The 24,922-nt window shown below is 47.2% G+C and overlaps 2 pseudogenes; one reads left to right on the top strand and one right to left on the bottom strand.

Moving 5' to 3' along the window:
* Positions 1-21,876: 21,876 nt before the first annotated feature.
* Positions 21,877-22,493, bottom strand: LOC149324447 (uncharacterized; annotated as a pseudogene).
* Positions 22,494-23,242: 749 nt separating this feature from the next.
* LOC149324446 (uncharacterized) lies at positions 23,243-24,394 on the top strand (annotated as a pseudogene).
* Positions 24,395-24,922: the final 528 nt, after the last annotated feature.

Here is a 24,922-nt window from a genome sequence, read left to right as displayed (position 1 = left end):
AGTGCCAATCAAAGAAAGAAGCACAGAACCCTGACCATCACTTTCTGGAAGAAAAATAGGCGGTGAAGGCGACGGTACATAAATACCCAAAAGCGCCCAGGAAAAACGAGCGCGCTCTCGATGAAAGAAAAGCGAATTAGGACAGAACTCCTCAAGACATGTGAGCAACACGAGAGGGCATGTCCACCTCCCTTTCAAAAATCGAGATTGGGCGAAGGCGGCTGCCGCACCTGCTGGGACAGGACACGGCCAGCAGCCGTACCATGGGACACCATCCATGGGCCTTCAGAGAATGTCCTACGCGTTTTCCCGCAATGCATTTCATGCTTACACCTACACTGGGAGACGATATATATTGTCATTCAAAAAACCAACCGTCAAACAGGAGTTGACCAAGTTGTGAATGTGTTTATTAATTATTTGGGTATTTTTGTCCGAAGTGCAGGGAACAAGTTTATAAGCTTGAACAAGTTATTCTCCCTTGACTGCAGAGAGCTTGCCGCATGCGCACAATGCCTACCGTAATAGAGGAGATGCGGTGCTTAATCTATTCCGTGCGCCGTAGTTCGCTGATGGCATGACCGAGTTCGGAGGAAGGTCATACCGGTTGTTTTCGGCTCCCTGGCCCGAAACATGAGCGCCTGGTAGCCGAGTGCCCTTTCTGCCGACATAAAGCCTGCAGCTTAGCATCACATTACCACAGTTAAACTAGACACGTAATAACACACCAGTAGCGCTCACTGCGACGCTTCGTGCTGGATCAAAGCGAAGAGGGGACGGCATGATCTTTACTCTCCGTACCCTTCCTGCTCTCATAAATTAACTCCTCTCATGCGAACCTTCACACGAAACTTCAGGTGGCTCATCCACAAATATTGTCACTATAAGGCTCAAGTGCCCATTACAGCTCAAAGCACACACGTGAAACCGCTGGAACTCACCACGCACCACACTGTTTTTGAGGCAAAACGAGCAGCGCTCATTTAGGACATATACATCCGACGCCAACCTCACTTCCATTGAACAAGAGTGATACTTCTCATAGAACTTCTTTTACGCAATATCTGTTGTCCAATGACCGCATAGTCTGGTCGCATACTCCACGTACCTGGGAATTAAAATGTTTTCCTGGTCCCCTAGGGGTATAGACCTCACCATGTTGTCCAGTGCCCTCAAGCCAATCTAGTTATTTAACGATAGAATGAAGTCTATATAGGTACACGCGGCCAAGGCTCTCTGCTCCCGCATGCTTAGCTTGCCGACTATTGTAACATGTCATTTTCTTTCTTTTCTAGGCGTTCTACAACGATAAGTTTATTGAAAAGCACAAAACGACATTCTCGGTCTTGCAGTATTTTTTCATGCACAGCTCTGACGTTAACAAATCGCAACTACTGTCTGTGCATTTCACAAGGACTGACGGAACGTCGCCCCTAAAAGTGAGTTCTGTAGTCACTCTTGTACACTAGCGGCCACTTTTCCTAGAAATGTCCGAATGATTCATGAACTGTCCACTAACACAACACGCCTAGAAGAACCATACCTTGTAAATATTCGGTGCGCCTTATAAGCAGCAACTTAGAACAAAAGCGTTGCTTTTCTCTCGACACTGAATTAAATTACGCATCAGCAAATTAGATTTATCATGCAAGCAAGCCTTTTAGTTTTCGCATGCAAGATTCAAGTTATTGCAGAATCGACGAGTACCTTTCATATAAACCAATAGTTCTAATTTTCGAAATCGCACTTAGAGACATGACCCCTTTTTACGAGCATGCCCTGACTTCCCCGCGACCTCTCAAGGCGCAAGTCATCTTGAGTATTCTAAATTGCGATCACTATACTAAGATGTTGATTGATCCTAGGTAAAACGTGGAAAAGAGTAGTGGCTGGTCGTATGAAGAAATCAGCTATTCTACGTGCCATTATAAACGGTGCGATATTTAGCCACGGGCCATAGCTTAATCCAGGGAAGACGCACATTCATCTGAAGCTCAGTTTGCAGGCACCGCAAACTAAGTGTCGATTAAAAAAGGGGGGGGGGGGGGGGGGGCGAAGCGTGGCCTTGTGGTAGACCATCCGTCTCGCATTCGCATTCGGGAGGTGCTGGGTTCGATCCCCAGTGCCGCCCGGTACCCACCGGTTTCTTTAATGGGTACAAGATTTCCCCTGGCCTAGTGCTCGGCTCTTCTAGGGTGAGATGCTTAGGGAAAGGGCCTTGGCCACAGCTGCCTTCACGGATCAGATATACGGTCCGCCGTCAAGGAACCATAAATCCGCCTCGTGCGGTCGAAGCCCAAATTGTGGCCCTTTTTGCTCACAGCGCCGGGATTTGAAGGCGCAGGCTCCTTTCCCAAGCAATGCAACGCTAGGAAGCCGAGTACCAGGCCGGGACATAGCTTGAACCCACTTTGAGAAAATGCGCCCCGTTAAGATATCATCGGATTTCTTGAATTCGTATGATTTTCCCTGTCGATTGCCATTTCTTATCAACTGGTCTTTATTCCTTGGCGCATGCCGCAATCTTTCTCCTGCCAAAAATTACACCTATCATTATCGTATTTGTAACTGATTGCGTTGTCCCTCATTTCAATTCAGCCATTTTCTTTAGTCTCCATGTTTCTGCCTTATATGTAAATAGCGGTAACGTACAGTATACAGTGCTATTCCTGATGCTTTAGGGAAGACCGCCACTAAACCTATGTTATCTTGAAGGAAGCATCGAAATTGGCAATTTCCCCAAATACTGTGTGACGTTTGAGCTATGAAGCGTGCTGTAAAATTAAAATAAAAAAGGTAGCTAATGCATTCTTCCCCATTAGCTAACCATGCAAGTTTTAAAGTATATGCTGACGAGGTAGAAGAGTGCTGCCTGCGACAGATTAATTTGTTCATTCAGAACACTTCTCTTCATTTTTATTCGTTTTAGGGCAACATACCTGACACGAACATGGGATTCACTCTGCCGACGTCGACACTCTACGCGTACGGCACATACACGGGAAAACAAGGCAACAAAAAGTAAGACAATTTTGAAACCTTGTGCGAATGCGCGTCCGAAAGGCGTTGGAGAGCAAGCGGCGGCAGACATGATTTCCATCCTCTTTTCAGAAGGTAACCAAAGCATGACCTTGTGCCGTGGAGATGCAGTAACCATGAGGCGACACTGAGAAGCACGAAAGCGTTAAAGCTCCCGTTATGAGTAAATTATGGGGTAGTCTTAGCCGGTATTTCTAGCTAGAAACACCGGGTGACGCACCTTAGGTGGGCAACCTAGGACGTGTGAATTTGTGACCCCTAGATAGCGTGACCATCAAATTCTGAGCAGGCTGACCACCGCGGCAGGTGGCAGTTAAATTACGGAGTGGTCGCCAGGTGTTGCCCAGGTGGACCAACTTCGGTTGCGCAAACACCACGGATGGGAGCACCTGCCATCGCACAGCCCTGTGTTACAACCGCTGCGCCACTGCTTCCGCAGCGGTATGAGGACAAGCAGGGATCTATGAATGGAAAGTCGAGAACGTTAACCCACTCAAGCTTTTACGTCATAATCTTAATACGGGGATGAAGTGTGCCCACAATTTTAATTTCAATTTTTGTTTCATTGCTTACTGCGCAGTCCTAGTACCAGCCTTCTCTCCCCACGTCAAAAACAAAAAGAGGGAGAGGAGATGAAATTTTACAAGCGCTTTACGAAACCACAAAAAAGGGCTAGAAAATGGAGCGAAAAGCTAAATGCAGCGAAACGTTCAGCGCTTAAAATATGGAGAAATAGAATGGAACCTGCGAGTGATAATAAATCAACAGGTATGCAGAATTGTATCGTGAATTGATATAGTAGACCAACGTAGCTGTGGGCTGATTTTGAGCAGCTGTACTCACACAAGTAATCAACTTATCTGAGATCTTGTAGATTTCCCACTTAGTTTGGGTCATTCAGTATATGCTGATGAGCTCCGAAAGGCAGTTCAAACTGAGACGCGATCCAACATCTGCGACTGATATCGATGGTAAATGCTCACGGTCGGCGTCATGCTGAAGCCACAGTACTCATGTATTTGGCTTGCTGTTGGGAGCCAGTGCTAACCGCGCACGAATGTGTGCGTCGCCAGTCGAGGTGCCAGTGAGCACCTGCCGCACAAGGAACGTAGGAGCCTCCTCCGCAGAGAGCGAGAGCGCGTCGGACGAAATAAATTCTACCTGCCAACGAAACACGGAAGGAACTCTATCTGAAAGTACTACGAAACTATTGCCAAACGAATATTTACGGGCTTTATTCTGCACTGTTGCTGGTTAACTCTTCTTAGCGTTGCTCAGGTCGACAAATTCTGGCTCGCCTTCCGGTGTTCAAAGCCACCGGTATCTTGCCTCTGGCGGCGACACTGGCTTTGATCGTAGCTTCGTTCAGCTTACCGTGCGGTTCGCGTAGATAACACTCTTGCCTATGCACCATTGCTTGATTAGTGGGCAGGAGAGGCAGAAATGCTCTCAAAACATGCGCTTCACGCACCCCACTGTTGCCATCGTCCTCTGAGCTCTTATTCCGACGCACGGAGCAGCTTCCGGCTCTAGCCACCGATCAAGTGCGCATTGTGTCTGTATGAGAAAATCTGCGCTGATAGACGGAACGACCGTGTCCTCTTAGACATGAATGTTTTATCTCAAGCTGTGGCAATATTGAACAAATACAAAATTAAACAATACAATATACATATTAAACAATACAATGCAAATACAATATTAAACAAAGGTGCGCTAGCAGTTCGGTTTTCGTTTCTTGCTCCGGTGTTCAGACTGAATGTCCACGGATGGCAGTTGCTCGGCTAGCGGTGATGAATTAATCTCCGTATTTGCGGAATTGTTCATTATCAACATTCGTATATCGCTGCGAGTCTTCCTTGCACTCTTATCACAGCGCTGCAACGGTCAAGCGATGCGCCACTACACTTCAATGGCAGCTGCTGCCATCAAGGAGAGATGGGTTGCGATCCAGGTTGCTCTTCGCGTGCAGCCTGTCACGATTAAATCAGCTGCCCCCTGACACTGTTGACAGGCTGCTGATGCTCAACTGCCGGGCCTCAGAGCAGCCTGCCTTAAAGCCGCCTTCAGACAGCCAGGCAGGCAGTGGCAAAATGCGGGGAATGGCAGCTGTAAGTGCTGCCGCACTGAAAATGGCCCAAGTGTACTTGCGCAACGTATTGTACCGAGGCCTTATTGCGGCTGCTATGTCAATTTCATTCTCGCTGGCCCTTTTTAGAGCGCAGCTCTTTGGCGTCCGTTCCTGGGTTTCGCGTCGTCGTCGGCCTCGTAACCAGCTCCGCCCCCAATGTCACGCTTTTCAATTGGTCGAAATGCTCGTGACGTCACAGTGCGCGAATTTCAAATGGGGCCAATTGTACTTTGGCTAGTAACCATGCAACCAATCAAAGGGATCGTATAGTGATGCTGCAACTAAGTTGGATTGAGTTTAGTTAATTGCTTAATTAATCAATTAGCCTAATTAATACAGAGGATAATGAAGAGGTCAGAAGAAAAGAAAAGAAAAGAAAGACGCGCGCCGCAGCGACAACAGCGTCCGCGGAAGGAGACGCTGCTGAAAAAAACAGATAAGTACGAAGCCGCGTTCCCTCCACCACCACGCACTTCCCCACTCAGTAAGACGTTGCTCGTTTCATATACGTTGTGTCCAACATCCTAGACAGTTCCAACAATTGACAGGTTTATGACAGAACACGATGGATAGAAATGCAATAATATAAATATGAAATAGCCTAATTAACCTTTCTAGTTAGACCGCATAAATCAATAAAACCGAGAACGAAATTGGTCGAGTTGGGGAATCGAACCAGGGTCTCCGGAGTGCGATAAGAGCACGCTAGCCACTCCGTAATGCCAGCTGAATGGTTTGGAATGAATAAAGGCGCGTCTAGCTAATACGGCGTCTTCGTTCACTCCCATCTTCCCCCTTTCCCTTACGGCGAGGTGCAGGTGTCCACCCAGATATGCGAGAGAGAGATACATTTCATTTCCTCAAAAAATAAATTTACCGTCCAGCAAGGCGTACAGCCGAATTGGCGATGGCGTTCTGTGGACTCCCTGGCAGCGTTGCAAGACGCTGTCGCGTTCCACTCTTACAGGCGAAGCTTAACATGTTAACCACACATCAGTAACACACGCAGACAGCCAATGGACGCGTCATTCGCTGGCAGCACTTGATTCATCATTCACAACCACATTCTTAACGTACGCTCCCTTGCCGCACATGCCAAGGACGTACACCACGATCACATTCTGCGCCATACCTCTGTACTTTGCTTTGCTGAAACCTGGATGGATCCCGAAGAGCCTCTCGAAATCATAGATTTCCTATACTGCTGTGGTGCTCGCAGAGACCACAACAGAGCGGCGGGAGTCGCTATCTACTTGCGCACAGGTCTCTCTGCAATACCAGTCGAAATGTTTGGCACGTCACATGAAGTTGGCGAACTGTGCGCCGCAAAGTTGCCCAACGGCTTGCTGGTAGTAGCTGCCTACTTCGCCCCTACCGCACTCACGAAAGACGTCGTGCACTTCCTGCAACTCGCATTAACCGTCCATCGATCCACACCGATGTTAGTAGTGGGGGACTTTAATGTTGACATAAAGACAAACAGCAATTTCCTAACACTTATGCGGGAGAACATCCCGTTCCTCTCGCTCGTAACGCGTCCCACGGCTGTGACAACCTCGCGAGGCACTTGTATAGATCTCGTCTTTGAGAATCAAGCATTGGTGTACCAAGTCGAACATATATCAGTCTATTTCTCAGACCACAAAGCTTCCTTCATGACTGTCAAGAACTGTTAGTGGAGTCTTTGTTAAAGGAATACGTGTGAAAAATAAAAAAAAAATTCTGTGATAGCGCATACATGTGTTGCTCGATTTCTTTGCCTCAATCTATCGAAAAGGTGAAACAGCTTATTTGCTGCGCTCAAATTTCGCATTAGGAAGTAACGTAATCGTCGGTACATTTTTTTTATATTGGCAGTGGCCGCCGTTGCTGATACGAAAAGAAATGTGGCAGCAGCAAGCTTGCTTGTGTTCAGCGCACTTTGTAATTTAAATTCACATAGAAAAAAAAAAGAGTGTCTGTGTCTAATTGTCCCCGTGAAAGAGGCACTGTGCCTGGCCCACCAGCTACTCTGCACTTATTTTAGAATATTCGGTCTTTGGGCTGTTCTGGCAAAGCTGTTTTGATTCAGTACCCCACGATGTAGGGACGTAAAAATGTTTACTACAACTTTGAAGGCATTTGAAGGCATAGCGTGAAGGCATACGCATGACAAAAAAGATATACCGTTAATTTAAGAAGAACCGCGTTCAAACAGCAAGCATGAATGGAAGCGGCGGCCCAAAGTTTATATTGAACTGGAAAGTGCCCAAATATGCAGCAACGGTTATTGAAGAATGAACACACTGTTTCATAGGACGACAAATTCTGTCATGCAATGCAAGAAGTCATTCGACTGAAAGCACCTAGAATGCACTGCGAATTGGTTGACTCATTAAGAGGATGCACAGCCGTGCAAGACATACAACAAGCCATGCGCCTTCGAGCACATGTGAGCTCTATGCCGTGCTGCGTGCACTAATCAGCTGGTCCACCGGTTGCAGGCGGCGATGTTTCTACACTCGGCAAAGGCTCCCTGTAGGGCCGTCGGTAGCAAAATTAAACGTGCACAGCTTCAAAGCCTGGCAGATAGCAGATCAGATATGCCTGTGCCGACATTGCAAGCGATGTACTTTAGAGCGCTGCTTTTAAGCCCCGTTAACATTTGCGAGAAACTTCTCACAGCAGATCTTCATCACCGGCGCCGTCGCCTTGCAGCTCCGTGGAATGGCGTCCACACTACGCGAGTTTGTTCTTATAGCGCGTCTCTCCGGGGCTGCACAGCTGCAGAGTCCGAGGAACTAGCCGTTGCTCTAGCGGTGGCGGAGGGCTATAGTACCGGGCGGTCACTAACAATACTCACGGACTCTCAAACAGCCTGCCGAAATTACATGAATGGCGAGATATGTCGTCACGCGCTCCGTATACTCCTCGCAGCGAGCGACAGAATTAAAAAAAATGGCTGAGGCTTAGCTAAGGTTAAGCCTAGTCAGATGCGAAGCATATTGATGGCTAGGCTTAGTAATACATGGCTTTCCTTGGTTGAATACTTGGTCATTTTTATGCAACCACTAGAAGTGTAGCAAGGATTGCCGTGGCAGCTATATACGGGATCATCGGTGAATTCAATGCAGAGTGTACAACCGCTGCCCCAGCACCGGCTACAACAGCATTCTTGGCACCCATGGAAAGTACATTGGAAACACCCTTAGTTATTCCACCACCGCCACCATTCCCTATAGACTGTATTGATGTACCCCCAGCAGCAGCAGGCAGCGCCTCTGATGTGGAGCCTCCACCGCCGCGGCCGACCGCGCGAGCCGGCAGCCCATCTCTCCTCTGCTGTGACGTCATGTTGTCACGTGGTCAGCCGCCGCGCCTCTGATGTGGAGCCTCCACCGCCGCGGCCGACCGCGCGAGCCGGCAGCCCATCTCTCCTCTGCTGTGACGTCATGTTGTCACGTGGTGTCACGTGGTCAATGGTAGCTCCACCGCCGCGCTCGACGGGCTGTAGTGTAGTTGTAGTAATATGCTTCGCATAAAAACCAAGAAGAACAAAACGACAAGATCCCACACAAAATTGTGTGGGTACCGTGGCACACGGGGGTGGCAGAGAACCAAATGACCGACAGGATAGCTCGAGGATACATTACTTTCCGAGCATCCGACGAGACTCCGGAACTCGCGCCAGCAACCAGGGAATACTCGGCCATACTACAAAACTATAGAGGCAGAAGAATACGATATCCCCCACCGCACAAATCTCTCAGCAGAGAGGAAGCTGTAACTTGGAGACAATTACAAACAGGCTCTTTCCCAAACCTACATATACTAAACAAAATGCACCCTACCATATACGCGGACAAATGTCCTTGGTGCGACGAAAAACCTACTCTATATCACATCACATGGGCCTGCCAAAACATAGACGTGGTCCCCAAAATACAAAACCCGAGTGCGGAGCAATGGGAGACTGCTGTCGAGCGACCGCTGTGAAGACCAACAAGGTCTGGTACAGCGAGCTCAACGGGCGGCAGCGGCGAGCGTAGCCCTGGACTGAGGGCAACCGACCATTGATTAGAAGCGGGCGACTTCAACAGAGAAGGCTCCTGGGGATATATCCAAGACGTCTCGGAAGATGCCCCCAAACCGCAGGAAAAAGCACAGTGAAAATAAAGTTTTCCCTCCCTTCCTTTCTTCTTCTAGTCTATCCCGTGATACCACCGACGGCTCCTGCTGCATCTCCATAGGCGAGCATAGACCAGATTCCGCCCGCTCACGTTAGGTCGTCTTCTCGCTGTCCTGTAGTGGCCGCGGTCGACGGCAGGTGAGTGACGTGACGTCATGATCACCTCCCATTGGCTGTTTTCTTCTGCGGAAAGGAAAAAAAGTGGTAGGGTTTCGACGTAGGTAAACCGGGTGTATATACGATAGCCTGCGTTTAGCCTGGTTTGCTAATTTCTTGGTCATCGGCCCGCCTGGAAAGGATAATAGACTCTCGTTCAGCTCTCATCAACGTTAAGCTGATGTGACCTATTCGTGCCGCAGATAGAAGTTGATGAATACGACGGTGTGCAATCCACAGGGTGAGAGGCTGTTGTATTCTAGCTAGGGGCTGGATCGCCTACGGCGCTACTACTCTCGTGCAGAGGCCGGCGAAGCTGATACGTGTGCGCCGTCGCTGGTTCAAAGCCCAGTCGCGGCTGTATTTGTTAAGGCGTAAGCGTTACTTGCTCTATTGAACGAAAACCCGTCTTCCTGTCTTCCTGCACGCGTGTGCGTGTGAGCGCGCACGCGCGACGCGTGTCAGTCAACGCTCTATGGTACTTATAAAAGATGGCATCCGCGTGCAACCTCGCAGGTGGAGTCTAAATTAATTACTGGTCACAGAGGTTGCTTGGGACAACCTGGATCGCGCAAGTCGAACCACAGACAGCAGGAGCTATCCGATGGCAGTGGCATAGCGCTTAACCGTTGCACCAGAACGCCAGAAGAGGTACGAGGACTCCCAGGGATTTATGAATGCTTATTCGATATTCTGCGAAACAGATTAGCATAAGGACAGGATACAAAAAACGCAAATCACAGGAAGGGCGCTGTTTCGCGTTTTTTGTCCTCGTTCCGTTGCACTGTGTTAATCTGTTTCGTACAAAGTAGGAACCAACTAGCCCACACCAGAATCCTCTGGGAACCTAATTCCAAAAAAACCTATTCTGCATATTTGGACATTAACCCATTAGCTACCGCTGCACCGGACGTTTGTGATGTGGGGCACTTGTGGACTTGCTCCGCGACGGCTCCTATTAGAAAACGGCTCCTCAGGGAAGTGGGCCTGCGGTGGAACTCCAATGTAACATTGGGAAATGGGTTATGAACAATTAGTTCACCAGCAGACTCTGCGATTACTTGGGCGAAACTGGTCTCCAATCCTTCTTTTAACTTTCTCTTTCGTACCTTCCACTCCCGCTTTCTCAACCTATGCCTCATGGCAGAATTGACGAATTGAAAAAAAAAGAAGAAAGAAAGCTATCGCGTCATATCCTTGAGGAGGAGTGGGGGCCGAGGCACGATGGTGGGGCTGCCTTCACGATGTCATGCATAGAGAGAACTGCCAGCCGCGTGGCACCGGGTTACATCACGCCACGGCGCGCGTTGACTGAGTTCACAAAGTGAGCGGGCACGCTTTCTCTTTCTCGCACGTAAGTAGTGCTAAGTGTCTAAACCTACTTTTTTTTTATTTGAGCGTTGGGCTGTTGCTTTGCTAGGCTTGGCCGATGTCACGTTCAAGGTCGCTCCAACCTTCACTCCAACAAGAACGCAGCTCCTCCTAATTTACTTGAGCTTCCTCACATTGGCTGCGGCTTGCAGGACGCGCCTCCGAACTAACCCGGTTTACTCGGAGGCTTCATACGATGTTTTTGGCTGGGATCGTGTTAAGTAGTTCTTCGGCACTAGAGTTCCTCCTGGACCGATCGTTCTGCGGAGCGGGAGACCAACCGGTCTGCCGCAGGAAAGCCCGTTTGTGCGCGAAGTCGTGCGCGGGAAGCATTCTACGTTGCGCGTTTTCCCATTAGTGTGAGCGTGCATTTAGGCACCCTTTCCTAGACTTAGCGGCGTGCCTCGCTGTAAGCGTAAGCTAGCGCGGAGCACAGCGGATGATGAAAGACGGCGACAGAGAACAAAGCCCCAGGATGAAAGAGGAGGCGGAAGGTAGTACGGTAGCGTCACTGGACTGGCCACTGGTAGGACGTCACTGGTAAGGTATGCGGCGAGCGCGTCGCCAGAAGTGCCAGTTGTGGTCGCCCTTTTCTCAGATGTATCACCACAGTCGCGGCACCGCTGTCCGTTCGCGCAAGGCGATGCTCAGCCGCGGCGGATCTCTGTGCGAGCGGTCGCAATGAACACTGGAAAATGGTTTAGAGCTTACAAGGAGTGATAAGTGTAACTCATATCAAGCATTTCACCTCCGATAACGCTGGAGTAGAATGACACGAACGACGTGATATTTGAGTTTGGGATATTAAAACTGGGCATACATTTTTACAACTCGCCAAGGGTTATATTATATTTAGATAATTTCGTTCTTTTTGCAACAGCTATAAAGTAGCAAGGCGGTCTGTAGACGCCAAGAATGCATTCGCTTTGAGCCATAAAAGTGCGCTAGGTGGCATTGCAACCGTTTTCATGAAGGGGGAGTGAAGACAAACTGATGTTGGCCTCCATCAAAACCTTTCGCCATTCTAATGATTACAATGCACATTAAATGAAAACGGAAAATTTACGAGCTAGAAACGAAAACAATGAAATATAGAAGCCAGGGTTTGCTAGTCGACATATGCAATATCCTACGTTACGTCACGAAGATATTTCAGGGTGGTTAGGCTACACAAAGATTCAAGCGAAAACGGCTGCCACCGAATAATATTTGGTGCACACGTAAGGAGTTTCAGTATTGAGGCGGAAAAATTCCTAAATACAATTGTCTCAGGACTAAATGCTCGTTTTCATCCGAGGTACTCTTGAACCGAACCAAAACGAGCAGGGGATAGAATTTTACTGAACGCAACAGTATGATAGAGTTGTCATCAATGTTCCCTCTTTAATGCGGCCTTGTAGTTTTTCTCTTTTTGCGCTATAAAATGTTCGCCGCACCAAAGCGCCGCATAGCTTCACATCTTACTTTCCTTCACATATTCTCAAGAGCTTATACGAGCGCACTTTTCTGATCAAGTTACCGTTTGTCATATAAAAAGCGTATTTTGAGAATATTTCGCGATCAGAAATGAACCCCTCTAATTTCAGAAAACAACCCTTATCGAACAAAAAAAAATAAACATTCTACAATTGCCTCAATTATCTTGCTCAAAAAGAAAATGCGGGCCATGTTTCTAAAATTAAAAAAAAAGAATGAAAGTAGTAAAAGGCCCGCGGCGGGTTTAATTCTATGATATGTTATCAGAATCAGAATCATTTCATCCAATATCGTGACGATGTTGGGTGCGCCGACAAAAAGAAAATGGAAAGGCTTGACGAGGCCGACGCACCCTACAGAGGCACTGCAGTGTTACATAACGTGGCACTTTCGGAAAACAAAAGAAACAAAAATAACAAATCTGGTATTAGGCGTTAATCATTTCGGAATCCTTATTTAAATGTCATTGAAGAGTGCAGCTTAAAATTTGTCAACCATAATTTGTTGGTATCTTTGGTACATTTCATTTTAATATCGATCGCGTAGGGTATTTTGCTTATCTGCGTTGCAAGGCTGACAGCTTTATCATTCGACGATAAGTTTTATCAACACAGGTTTTATACTTCCGTAAAGTTTCGCACAGCTGTGGCAAACGGATAGGTCGAAGTTCATTGAAAATCGGTTCAGAGTGTTCTAGTCAAGAAGCGTTAATTACCTTTTCCTGAATAACAGCGCGAACTTGGACGAGGACAGAAGAAAGACACATGGACGCGACACATGGAAAGACACATGTCCTCGTCCGAGTTCGCTCTGTTATTCAGGAAAATGGCGTACCAACTCGCCCAAGCTTCCGCTTTAGCGTTAATTACATTTCGAACAGCTTTATTTTGAAGGAGGCACAAGCGGTTAATATTCGTAGAAGACGTGGTAGCCCAAATCAAAAAGCATTAATTTATAACAGAAGAACACAGTGCACTATAAAACATCTTCGTAATACTCTTCGGCGTGAAATATTTCAGTCGACACAAAATACCGTCAACGTTTGACAGGTTGTTCAACACCATGTCAACGTGATCATTCCAGTTGAAGTTGTCATTAAGAATAACACCTAAGCTTTTTACCGCAGGCAACGTTTCGATAAGTGACTTACCGATCCTTAAACAGAGCGGTGGCATATTTGTTAACTTTTTACGACGCCTGAAAACCACAGTCTTCGTTTTGGCGGTGTTTATGTTAAATAAGTTATCCCCAAACCATTCTAGGAGCAACTGTAAACAATTTGTAGCTTGTGTTTTGAGATCTGGCAACTATGCAGCTCTAAAGAATAAAGTGGCCTGGTCTGTGTAAATGACGAAAGTTCGAAGTTTACTGGTACACACAGTATCGTTAAGATATAGAAGAAACAGCAATGACCCCTAGATACTAACTTGCGGTACATCTGAAACGATGTGACCAATATCAGATAAGTCATTATTTGTGTTTTTGCGTAGGGAACTACGGTTTCCCATTAGTCGAGTACTGATCATATACAATGTAAGACAGCACACGAGCAAAACTGGCACAACCGAAATACCGGAAAGAATTATCCGCTGTTATGAAACAGTTTAATTGCAATGACTTTGTCATGTATGACTGAGGAAAAATTTCACAGTATCGCTTCAGCATGCTAAAACGTTTTTATTCTTTTGATGTTTTTCCAGAATAAAAATTTCCACTCACGAATACAAGGAAGCTTCCACGAAAGAAACTTTCGAGCTTGATCCAGGGACGAAACGGCCGGAGGTGATAACATTTGACATCATGGCCAACCTTATCACCGCATCCGCTGGGGACGGTCAGATAGACGCCGAAACGAATGTATTGGGCGGGGAAAAGTGCAAGCCATGTATAGTATCCATCGAAGAAAATTTCACAGTAGACTCCGTCATAATAGTAAGTACCTTCGCCTGACCCTCCCCCTCCCCACGCACATGTGTACTTGAAGCGATTCCTCTGGAATCGGCAGAGCAAATCAGAAAAAAGGAGTTGTAGCTATCTTGATTTTTCGCGGAGTGTAGCTTCGATAGCTCCTTGAATTCGGAATGGCAAACACCTTTTCAAGTTCCCAGCATTGCTGAAGAAACGGTGACAATGCCTCTATATGTGATCCTATTCCTCACTGAATTTAACGTAGAGCGCTTACCCCAAGAATAAATTTATGAATTAATTAATTCAAAAACTATTGAACATTAATGAAACAATGTAATGAATAGATGAAAAGAATGAGAAAATGAATAGATCACAGTTTGTGCTCTCCAGTTCTCTCATTAGCTGTCATTGTGTGAGTGTTTGGACGGAAAAGGCAGGGCCTTTGCGGAAAATATAGAGCCTGCCCAAGAGGCCCTGGAGCTTACTTCTCAAATGTCTAGTGAGGCCATTATAACATATGTTTTTGAACGGCACGCGCGATGCTTATTCTTAACTTGATGAGATCTGATACGCCGGTGGAACACTGGTGATACTGTGGAGCGAGCCACAAAATGTGGTCCGGAATTAAACCGCATAGGCTGTTTACTTGTGGTGAAGGCTACAAGTGAGATCCAATGACAAATGCTCGCACTTTTTTACTTTTTTTCCTGCAGCACACTGGCAGTTACAACGAATTTTAGGTAAGTGTTCGGTCTTTGTGCCTTTGTTATAATGCCGTTTGACGTCTCTATATTTTCGAATGCAATGGGAATATTTAGCGCCACAGCCTTTCTTCTAAGAATTTCTTGAACATGTCCGTGTAAGATTGCACCATCGTACGCGCTTGATGCCAACCGTGAGGCTGGAGGAGTCAGAGAATGGCAAATAGATTGCCCGGGTTGCCTCTTAGCCAGTCTCTTAATGATATGCGTTTCAGTTAATGCGCACAACGCGTATGACATGCTACCGCAACAGCCATACTTCCTAAATCAACAAACAAGAATTTGCCTGCAGTGCATACCGCAGTCAGCGAGCTCCCCGATAGACGATCAAGATCGCAGATACGGGCATGCAAACATGCGAAAAAGAAGGCGGCATCTTATAGGCGGTAGCACCTCCATTGTTAGAAGGCTCGCAGACATGCAATTTCTGCGTGCATCTCGAAGGAGCTATATCCGCAAACAGCTCAGGCACTCATCCTCGTTGTCACTCCACAGTAATAAGTGCTGAGTGATTTAACCTGTAACTGTGACAGAGCCTTTTACTACCGCCATTGGGCCTCAGATGCGGATTTACGTAGACGCTGCTCGTCTCAGTTCCTTGAGGCCCGAATTGATACCACTGGCTATCTGCGCATTTCCTCGAAATGTCATGTCGGCTTGCTTCTGAGATGACTGTTTTCACGGCCTCGTTCCTCTCATTCCTCAGGCATCAGTGCCCTGAGCTAGCTTCAAAAGTGCATCCGTCCCTCAGTGGAGCGTAGCACCACGAAAATTGTTGGCGAAAGCGGGGAGCAGTTTTCAGTTCAACCTGCAGCATTTTCGCGACTGAGACTTCCCAATTATTACCTAGACTGACCGCTGATGGCGCTGCACTTCGTCACCATGAAGAGACACTCTTCTCGTGACCTCAAAGGAATGTTGAGAGTTTGCATACCAACCAAAGACGCGCTAAATTTAATATAGAAGCGAAAACGCGCTTTGAATTAGCTTAATTTGTTGCCAGGAGAGACCATCGCGACGCATCGGCCGATTTCGAACCAGAAAGCGCATTTTCAGCTCAACACTACCAAAGCCAAATACGAAACATCGTTTCCCCTGCATTACCGCATGTAGACTAACTGCTGCTTAAGAAATTCGCATACACACATGCGCGACTTTTACCACTAAGCAACATGGCTTAACTATAGGCCCCAGCTTTTCATTACAGTATTTCTAAATCCAGCGGAAACTTCCCGCCGACATCGATCCCGGATTTTTCCGATAAATGCGGTATTGCGGTGGCATCCAGACAATCTTGAAGGTATTGGTGAGCGCTATGAAATACGGAAAAAGGACGGACACACAGGACGTCGTGTGTGTCCGTCCCTTTTCCGTATTTCATAGCGCTCACCAATACCTTCAAGATTCTATTTCCAACTAGTCCCAGTAGTAGCTCTTTTGACCTTAATCATCCAGACAAGGAACGCAGGCAGCAGGGATGAGACTCGTGTCTACCACATGCGTTCAGCCGCTTCGCCTATGGGGCGACTCAGGAAGGTTGCCGCAGTAATTATCGGGAGCACAGTCATGCAGTAGCACAGCGGACAGAGATTTGCAAGTTTCCTATTTTCCGCTGATTAGTTTGCGTCCATGCGACAGGAATTCTAGAGGGGTGCTTTACAAGCATCGGGACTTAAAACTGGATGACCCTGCTTAGTGGAGGCACTGCTGGACCCAGAAAGGCGCGTCTACATTGTGAGGCCATTTACTGCTCGTGATTGAAGTGCTGTGACATTCTTAAGGATATGCATTAATCTATCCCTTACAGCCCATTGGGCACACTATGCACATCAATAGAAGGAAAACCGAAGTTATACTCGGCATGAAACGCGCAATATTCCAGTAGACCCCCGAGCACTAGCCCCCGACGTTGGCAGGCCTTAACTTAAGCGTCCTCTCAGATCGGGCGATATTGTTTGCTTCTAATGTGGAAGCACGCGTCAACGAGCAACAAGCAATATTATGTATATATATATATATATATATATATATATATATATATATATATATATATATATATATATATATATATATATATATATATATATATATGTATATATATATATATATATATATTCTATTCAGTAGGGGTTTCAATGGCCCAGTTTACTAGTTTAGGTACAGTATTACGACAAACGCGACTGTTCTTTTAACGTTTACTTTGCCAACAGTTTCGGGAATGGTATTCCCTTCGTCAGGGCAGGCTTACAATGAATCCGTTTCGTCAATAGAGGGACACAGAACAAGCGAGGAGGTGTAATCTCCGCCCTCGAAACAAACTTGAGAATGAGGGCAAGGGACCGTATAATAGACAGCACGACAAGTCTCACACGGGCCGCGGCTGAACAACAACAACAACCAGAAAAACAAACAGGGAGGTGGAAATGATAAAGTAGTATCAAAGAACGAGTTTGGACAGCACAGCGATAGAAGGGGCAAAAGAGCGTTAAACCCGGCTCTCGGCGCACACGGATGCCGCTACGAACCCACCCCCCCCCCCCCCCCCACCAACACGCGCACACCCCCGCACGCAAGACGCCGCCAGGGCCGAGGGGGCGGCCCGTACCAAGTATCCTGAGACGCTTGAAGGGGACGCGTTCGAGAGACGGCCAACACTCGTTAACCGCTGCAACGACAACCTGCGACAGTGCCCTCTGTGCTGTGTATTAAGGCGAAAGCCTTTAATGCCTCATACTGTCGTTAGCAGACGCGTCGGCAGCCGTGTCGACAGACGCGTCGGCAGAAGTGTCGACAGACGCGTCGGCAGCCGTGTCGACAGACGCATCGGCAGAAGTGTCGACAGGCGCGTCGATGAGTGTCGACAGACGCGTCGGCAGATTCGCCCGCCTTTCGGCGTCACTGCTTAAAAGGCTCAAGGTTCCAGCATGAATAAAGGCGCATCTAGTGAATGCATGGGCTTCATAAATAAAATAAAAGGAGTAATATCAAGAAAAAGAAAATACAAAATAACAATAAGAAAATAAACAAAAATACAAACAAAATAAAAATATGCGAAAATAAAAATAAAAAACAATAAAATTAAGAAAAGAAGCAAAAAATAAATAAAAAACAAAATGTGAAAAATAAAAAGTAAATAAAAACAAACGGTGACCAGGAAACGCTTTCGCCTTGGAGCACTTTAGAGAGCCAAAGTACCCCCTGAATTTTTTTGCCTCATTTCGTCGCTTTGCTCACCTGTCGGGCTTTTCTACCGGACAATCTGGCGCCCGTTTTCCCATAAATATACTAGGCTGTCCAAACCCCTGTCCCGCAGTGCGCTTCCGGTGAAAAAACAGCGTCCGTCGGGTAAAGTACTGAGGTAGCCCGAGCGCCTAATAGGAAGACAGAGATGAATTTGGGGGAACAAAACAAAAGCAGGGAAGAACAGAAAAAAATTAACTCTAAAAATGTTTAAAGAAAATGTAACACAAAAAATGTTAACGCACACACAGGAAGTGAAAAGAAAAAAAGAAAAACTATTGATTAAATGTGGCGCCAAACAAATATGACATGGTGAGAGCACTTTCATAAATTTTGGCGCAGTGCATGTGGTTTCGAGACTTGCCTGCACGCGCAGGTTAAATCATTCCAAGATTATCGAGTTGAGTTGATGTTGGTGTAAGTAAATAACAAATGACAAGGAATATGTAGAAAGATGAAAATGAAAATGGCATGAAAAAAATAAAATGGGGCACAAGAACTTATACAAAAGTTAACAAATTGAAAATAATAATACATATGTGCGGGAAACGCGAAAGGTCAGCGGCCCGCGGAGCTGCCGCGTGGTCCCAACGGTCTAGGGGATAGATCAAAGGTGTCTATTTGGGATGGAACGTGGATGCTGGAAGGAGGTTGGACAAAAAAGTACTCAGGAAATAAACTGCCAGATTCCCCGTCACTTCAAAGTGTGTCCGCAGTTGTCAAGAACAAGTTCCGGCATATTCAGATAATAAAGCAGTCCAAGGCCTATTACCGGCGGAATTTCCTACGTTGGCTCCATTAAGCAGGAAAGTCTCCCGGGAGTAGCGTTCATGCCATGGGAGAACGTGCCGAATTTATGAATGAAGTATGATTTTTTTTGTTCTGTGTAATAGGTGTTACGGAACCCGGACGGGAGAATGATTACATGGATGTTTTCAAAACTGTGGAGTGGCAGACGCAGGTGCCTGGAAAGGGGCAAGTTGCGTAAGGATGACAAATGCGCTTTGTGGTTGTTGAAGCGGAGACGAAATGTTGTATGTCTGACCAATGTACTCCTCCCCACACACCTCGCTTTGAAGTTTGTAGATAACATTGCTCGAATCGCAGTCGAGGTCTTCATTTAAGTGAAACATAAAGCTATCGGACTTGGATTTTGCCAGTTTGGTGTCGGAAATGTGCGGACACACTTTGCAACGGGGTTTTCCGCATGGGTGGCATCCAACACGGGCTGCGGTCTTCTTTGTTTTCGCATTGACACGCAAGTCTCTCAAGTTCTTGTCCCTGCGGTACACCACTCGGAGCGGTTCCTTGAATACTAGTGACAACCTATTACTCTGTCTGATTATATTAAAATGACGGCTTAGTATGTTGTTTACCCTGGGAGCCGTTGGGGAGTAAGTAAGGATTAGGTTTGTTTTCCTGTCTTTTTTCACCTTGTTCTCTGCCAAAATGGAAGAGCGGTGTAGGCTGCGAGCGCGTTGAATCGCGTCTTCGACTATTTCCCCCGGCTATTTTTGTCGTGATAAAGCGTCCTTGAGAGTCCCCGTATGCTGGTCAAATTCCTGTGTTGTAGAACATATTCTTCGGTATCTATGAGCCTGAGCATATGGGATACTTCTTTTGCAGTGCTTCGGGTGGCTACTGTGAAAATGGAGATACTGCTGCCTCTCAGTGGGTTTTCTTTATAGGGTAGTCGAAAGGCAGTTGCCGTCTACCGATATTTCCACGTCGAGAAAATTAATCTTTGAGTCGGAGATACAGTGGGTAAACCTAATGGAGGGATGCAGGTTATTAAAGTGCGCAATGAAGTCCAGCAGGCTCGCTTCATCATGTTCCCATACAAGAAAGATGCCGTCTAGAAAACGCTTGTAGAAAAGTGGTTTTTTTGGCTGTTCCTCAAGGAAGGGAATTCCTAGTGACGCCATAGAGATGATGGCATAGCTAGGTGCCATTTTTGTGCCCATCGCTGTAGCGCTCATTTGGAGGTAGTGCTCGCCATCAAATTCAAAATTGGTGGAATTTAGGACCAGTTCAAGGAGGACGGAAAGGCTTCCACCGTCCAAATAAACGAAAGAGTTTGAGCTTTCGAATGCTGCCAGCGTTGCTGTTATGCCGTCTGCGTGCGGAATATTTGTATACAGGGAGCAAACATCCATGGTCGCCAGAAGCCCTCCTGTGAGGATGGTCAAGTTTGAAATCTCCCAAAGGAAATGGCTTGTGTCTTTGATGTGCGATGGAAAACGGGGAGGGATGACCTTGATGATAAAATTAATGGAATTAGATATGTTCTCCGTCACTGCCTCGTTGCTGGGCACAATTGGACGGCCAGGATGGTTAACTTTATGTATTTTAGGAAGGAGATAAAACCGGCCCGGAGCTGAACTGCTCGGCGACATTGATTTTAACATTGCCTCAGTTATTCTACCGTCCTTAGCGAGTCCAGCAAGAGAGTCCTCTATTTCTGTGCCTAGTTCACGTGTGGGGTCGTTCGGAAGCTTTCTGTCAAACTGAGGATCATCGAGCTGGCGGTGGCCTTCTTTTAAATATTCTGAATTGTCCAGGATTACTACAGCTCCACCCTTGTCAGGAGGTTTTATTACGATGTTTTCGTCTTTACGCAACGTTTCCAAAGCCTCTCGTTCTTAGTTCGAGAGATTGTAGTGAACCGGACGTTGTTTTCCATACGCCCTTATTATGCCCTTCTGCACCGCAGATATGTACAGTCTTTGTCAAAAGTTGATAGCCCAGGGGGTTTGCTTCTAAGCCTCGCAGTGGAACTCTTGTAACATTCGTGGTAGTCCTAACCACTGGAGGAGTACCAGAAACATTCTTACCTTCAGCAAATTTGGAGCGCTGGAGGTGCATAACGAACCACACACTGTGGCTGAGAAACAAACCCCCTGGGCTCCAAACATCTGACAAAGGCTGTACATGTCACGGTGTCTGTTACATTGTTCGCTCGGTGTCCACAACTTCTCTGACACGGTGGGTATCGTTTGTTGTCTGTCACTGGTGTTTTCGTGAAAATACTCCTTAAGGCAAATACTCCCTACCTCCCTCGTATCGGCAGAGCCCCGACACATATGAGCAGTTCTGTCATTCCCTGGAGTTCGAACAGCGGTCTCACGGCCGACAGTTTCCAACCAACCATTAGCGCTTAGCTCGGACGGTTTGGTTTCTGTACATCTGTTTGAAGCCAGCGGAACTCTGTCACGTTCTAGCTTTTTGGTCTTATCCCTGGCTACTTCCTCTCTTCCTTTTGCCTCGTAGTTTTTTAGTTCGCTCAGTTCGGCAGTAGAGAGACCATGTTGGCGTCTCTGCTCTTCCTCGACATCTCTAAGTTGGGCAACTTTCCGTTTGCTATGATTGATGACCGTTTCTGTGAGCTTTAGCGATACCTCTAATAGTATATTATCCCATTCCTCTTTTTTATCTCACTGAATGTGGACATGGAAAGTGTACAGCTCAGACGATGACCTTTTGGAACAGTACCCTGTGACAGGTAAGACGTTAGGTGAGATGCATGAAGCTCAAATCTCACGCGCTTATCAATAAACTTCCTCACTGAGAGGAAGGCCTGGGACCACGTCTGCTCTCCGCGGGCCGTACCTTTTGCAACACAGCAGTCAGTTCCTCTGTCCAGAAACCGCATGCTGGGCAGCCATGGCGTACGTCCGGCGGGTGTTGTAGCGTCACTCCGGCTCAGGGGGTGGCGGTGGAGTGACACTGGACGGTGGTGTTGACGGGGCCGCGTCTCCTGAGCGGCGCCCAGGGATTCTGCTGCGTGGCACGAACGGCGTCGGCTGGCAATGGGGAAGCGGGTAGTTGAGCTCCGCTTTGAAGTGTTGGGCCAGCAGTCCGACGCCCCCAAAACTGGTGTGCAATCCGTCCACGGCGAGGTAGCGCCACTGAGGCAACGATGTAAAACCGTGTTCAATGTATCGCACACCGGGGCCTAGTTCTCTGCGCCTGCATAGCTGACGAACTCCGGTCTTGAATTTGGACAACTGGATGTTAAACCATCTCACGAAGCGGTGATCTGACCCTCTGCTTCGGCGATTTGGGGCACGGCTAAGAGGAAGGCTGACGCCTATCTTCTTGTATCCGGTCGGTTCTGGCGAATCTCTTCAATGAGTAGTGTCAGTCTCTACAGGGACGAAAACGACCCATTTCTTGCGATGTCAACTGTCCCGACGTGTACGATCAGGGTGTTCACGCTCGCAGGCACGGACTGCAGCGGCATCGCCACAGTAAGAGATGAAGCAGGGGGCCTCTGGGTCACTTGGCGTGAAGTGGTTGTGTACGTACTTAGTAAGGGATAAACCCATGATGGCACTGTTGATCGGATGCCTTGGATAATGAGGAATTAGACGCTGTGTCGTTGGGCTCCTGGCAGCCATGTTTAGAAATTCTATTCAGTAGGGGTTCCAATGGCCCAGTTTACTAGTTTAGGTACAGTATTACGACAAACGCGAGTGTTCTTTTAACGTTTATTTTGCCAACAGTTTCGGGAATGGCATTCCCTTCGTCAGGGCTGGCTTACAATGAATCCGTTTCGTCAATATAAGGACACAAAACAAGCGAGGAGGTGTAATCTCCGCCCTCGAAACAAACTTGAGAAGGAGGGTAGGGGACCGTATAATAGACAGCACGACTTGTCGTGCTGTCTATGAGGGCAGAATGACAGCAGGAGACCGTATAATAGACAGCACGACTTGTCGTGCTGTCTATTATACGGTCGCGGTCATACGGTCGCGTAGTCGCGTTTGTCGTAATACTGTACCTAAACTAGTAAACTAGGCCATTGGAACCCATACTGAATAGAGTTTCTGAACATGGCTTCCAGGAACCCAATGACACAGCGCCTGATTCCTCATTATCCAGGGCATCCGATCAACAGTGCCATCATGGGTTTATCCCTTACTAAGTATGTACACAACCACTTCACGCCAAGTGACCCAGAGGCCCCCTGCTTCATCTCTTACTGTGGCGATGCCGCTGCAGTACGTGCCTGCGAGCGTGAACACCCTGATCGTACACGTCGGGACAGTTGACATCGCAAGAAATGGGTCGTCTTCGTCCCTGGAGAGACTAACACTACTCATTGAAGAGATTCGCGAGAACCGACCGGATACAAGAAGATAGGCGTCAGCCTTCCTCTTTGCCGTGCCCCAAATCGCCGAAGCAGAGGGTCAGATCACCGTTTCGTAAGATGGTTTAACATCCAGTTGTCCAAATTCAAGACCGGAGTTCATCAGCTATGCAGGCGCAGAGAACTAGGCCCCGGCGTGCGATACATCGGACACGGTTTTACATCGTTGCCTCTGTGGCGCTTCCTCGCCGTGGACGGATTGCACACCAGTTTTGAGGGCGTCGGACTGCTGGCCCAACACTTCAGGTTTCAAGTTTCAAGTTTCAAGTTTATTTAAAACGCACATAGTAATACAAATACAATAAAATCAGTACAGAAGGATGTCCCATAGTACACGACGTCGGGGGGACCTCCTAGAACAAATCAAGTGGGGCAAAAATTGCAAAGATTGGAAGGCAGTGTATCAATTAGCATAAATAAACAATCTACAAAAAAAAATTATAATGTTATGTGTGAAAAACGGAACAAAAAGTATATACAGCAACAACTTTGAAACATAATGCAAAGAAAATGAGACTTTAAACAAGGATTACTACTGTTTAGGCATGTGGACCACACAGTGAATTAATTAAGTACTCTTTAATGCGGTGATGAAATGAGTGAACAGTAAACGACGCTTTAATTTCACATGGCAAAGTATTCCAACAGGATATGCCGGCAAATATTGTGGTAAATTTTCCATAATTAGTCCTCACTTTAGGTAGAAGAAGATTATTACGCTGTTGAAACCTAGTAGAATTAGTATTTATAAGCTGATCAGGAAAGCCATCAATATGAGCAAAGCGGAGCTCAACTACCCGCTTCACCATTGGCAGCCGACCCCGTTCGAGCCACACAGCAGAATCCCTGGGCGCCGCTCGGGAGACGCGGCCCCGTCAACACCACCGCTTAGTGTCCCTCCACCGCCACCCCCAGTGCCGGAGCGACGCTACAACACCCGCCGGACGTATGCCATGGCTGCCCAGCAGGCGACTTCTCGACAGAGGAACTGACTGACTGTTGCAAAAGGTACGGCCCGCGGAGAGCAGACGTGTTCCCAGGCGTTTCTCTCAGTGAGGAGGTTTATTGATAAGCGCGGGAGGTTTGAGCTCCATGCATCTCACCTAACGTCCTACCAGTCGCAGGGTACTGTTCCAAAAGGTCTTCGTCTGGGCTGTACACTTTCCATGTCCACATTCAGTGAGCGAGAAAAAGAGGAATGGGATAATATACTATCAGAAGCATCGCTAAAGCTCACAGAAACGATCGTCAATCATAGCAAACGGAAAGTTGCCGAACATAGAGATGTCGAGGAAGAGCAGAGGCGCCAACATGGTCTCTCTGCTGCCGAACTGAGCGAACTAAAAAACAACGAGGCAAAAAGAATAGAGGAAGTAACCAGGGATAAGACCAAAAAGCTAGAACGTGACAGAGTTCCGCTGGCTTCAAACAGATGTACAGAAACCAAACCGTCCGAGCTAAGTGCTAATGGTAGGTTGGAAACTGTCGGCCGTGAGACCGCTGTCCGAGCTCCAGGGAAT

The sequence above is a fragment of the Amblyomma mixtum genome, unplaced genomic scaffold (assembly GCF_055824585.1).
Source record: "Amblyomma mixtum isolate Tamu unplaced genomic scaffold, ASM5582458v1 scaffold_32, whole genome shotgun sequence".
NCBI lineage: Eukaryota > Metazoa > Arthropoda > Arachnida > Ixodida > Ixodidae > Amblyomma > Amblyomma mixtum.
Note: the sequence above shows the minus strand (reverse complement) of the source record. Positions and strands in the feature narration are given on the sequence as shown.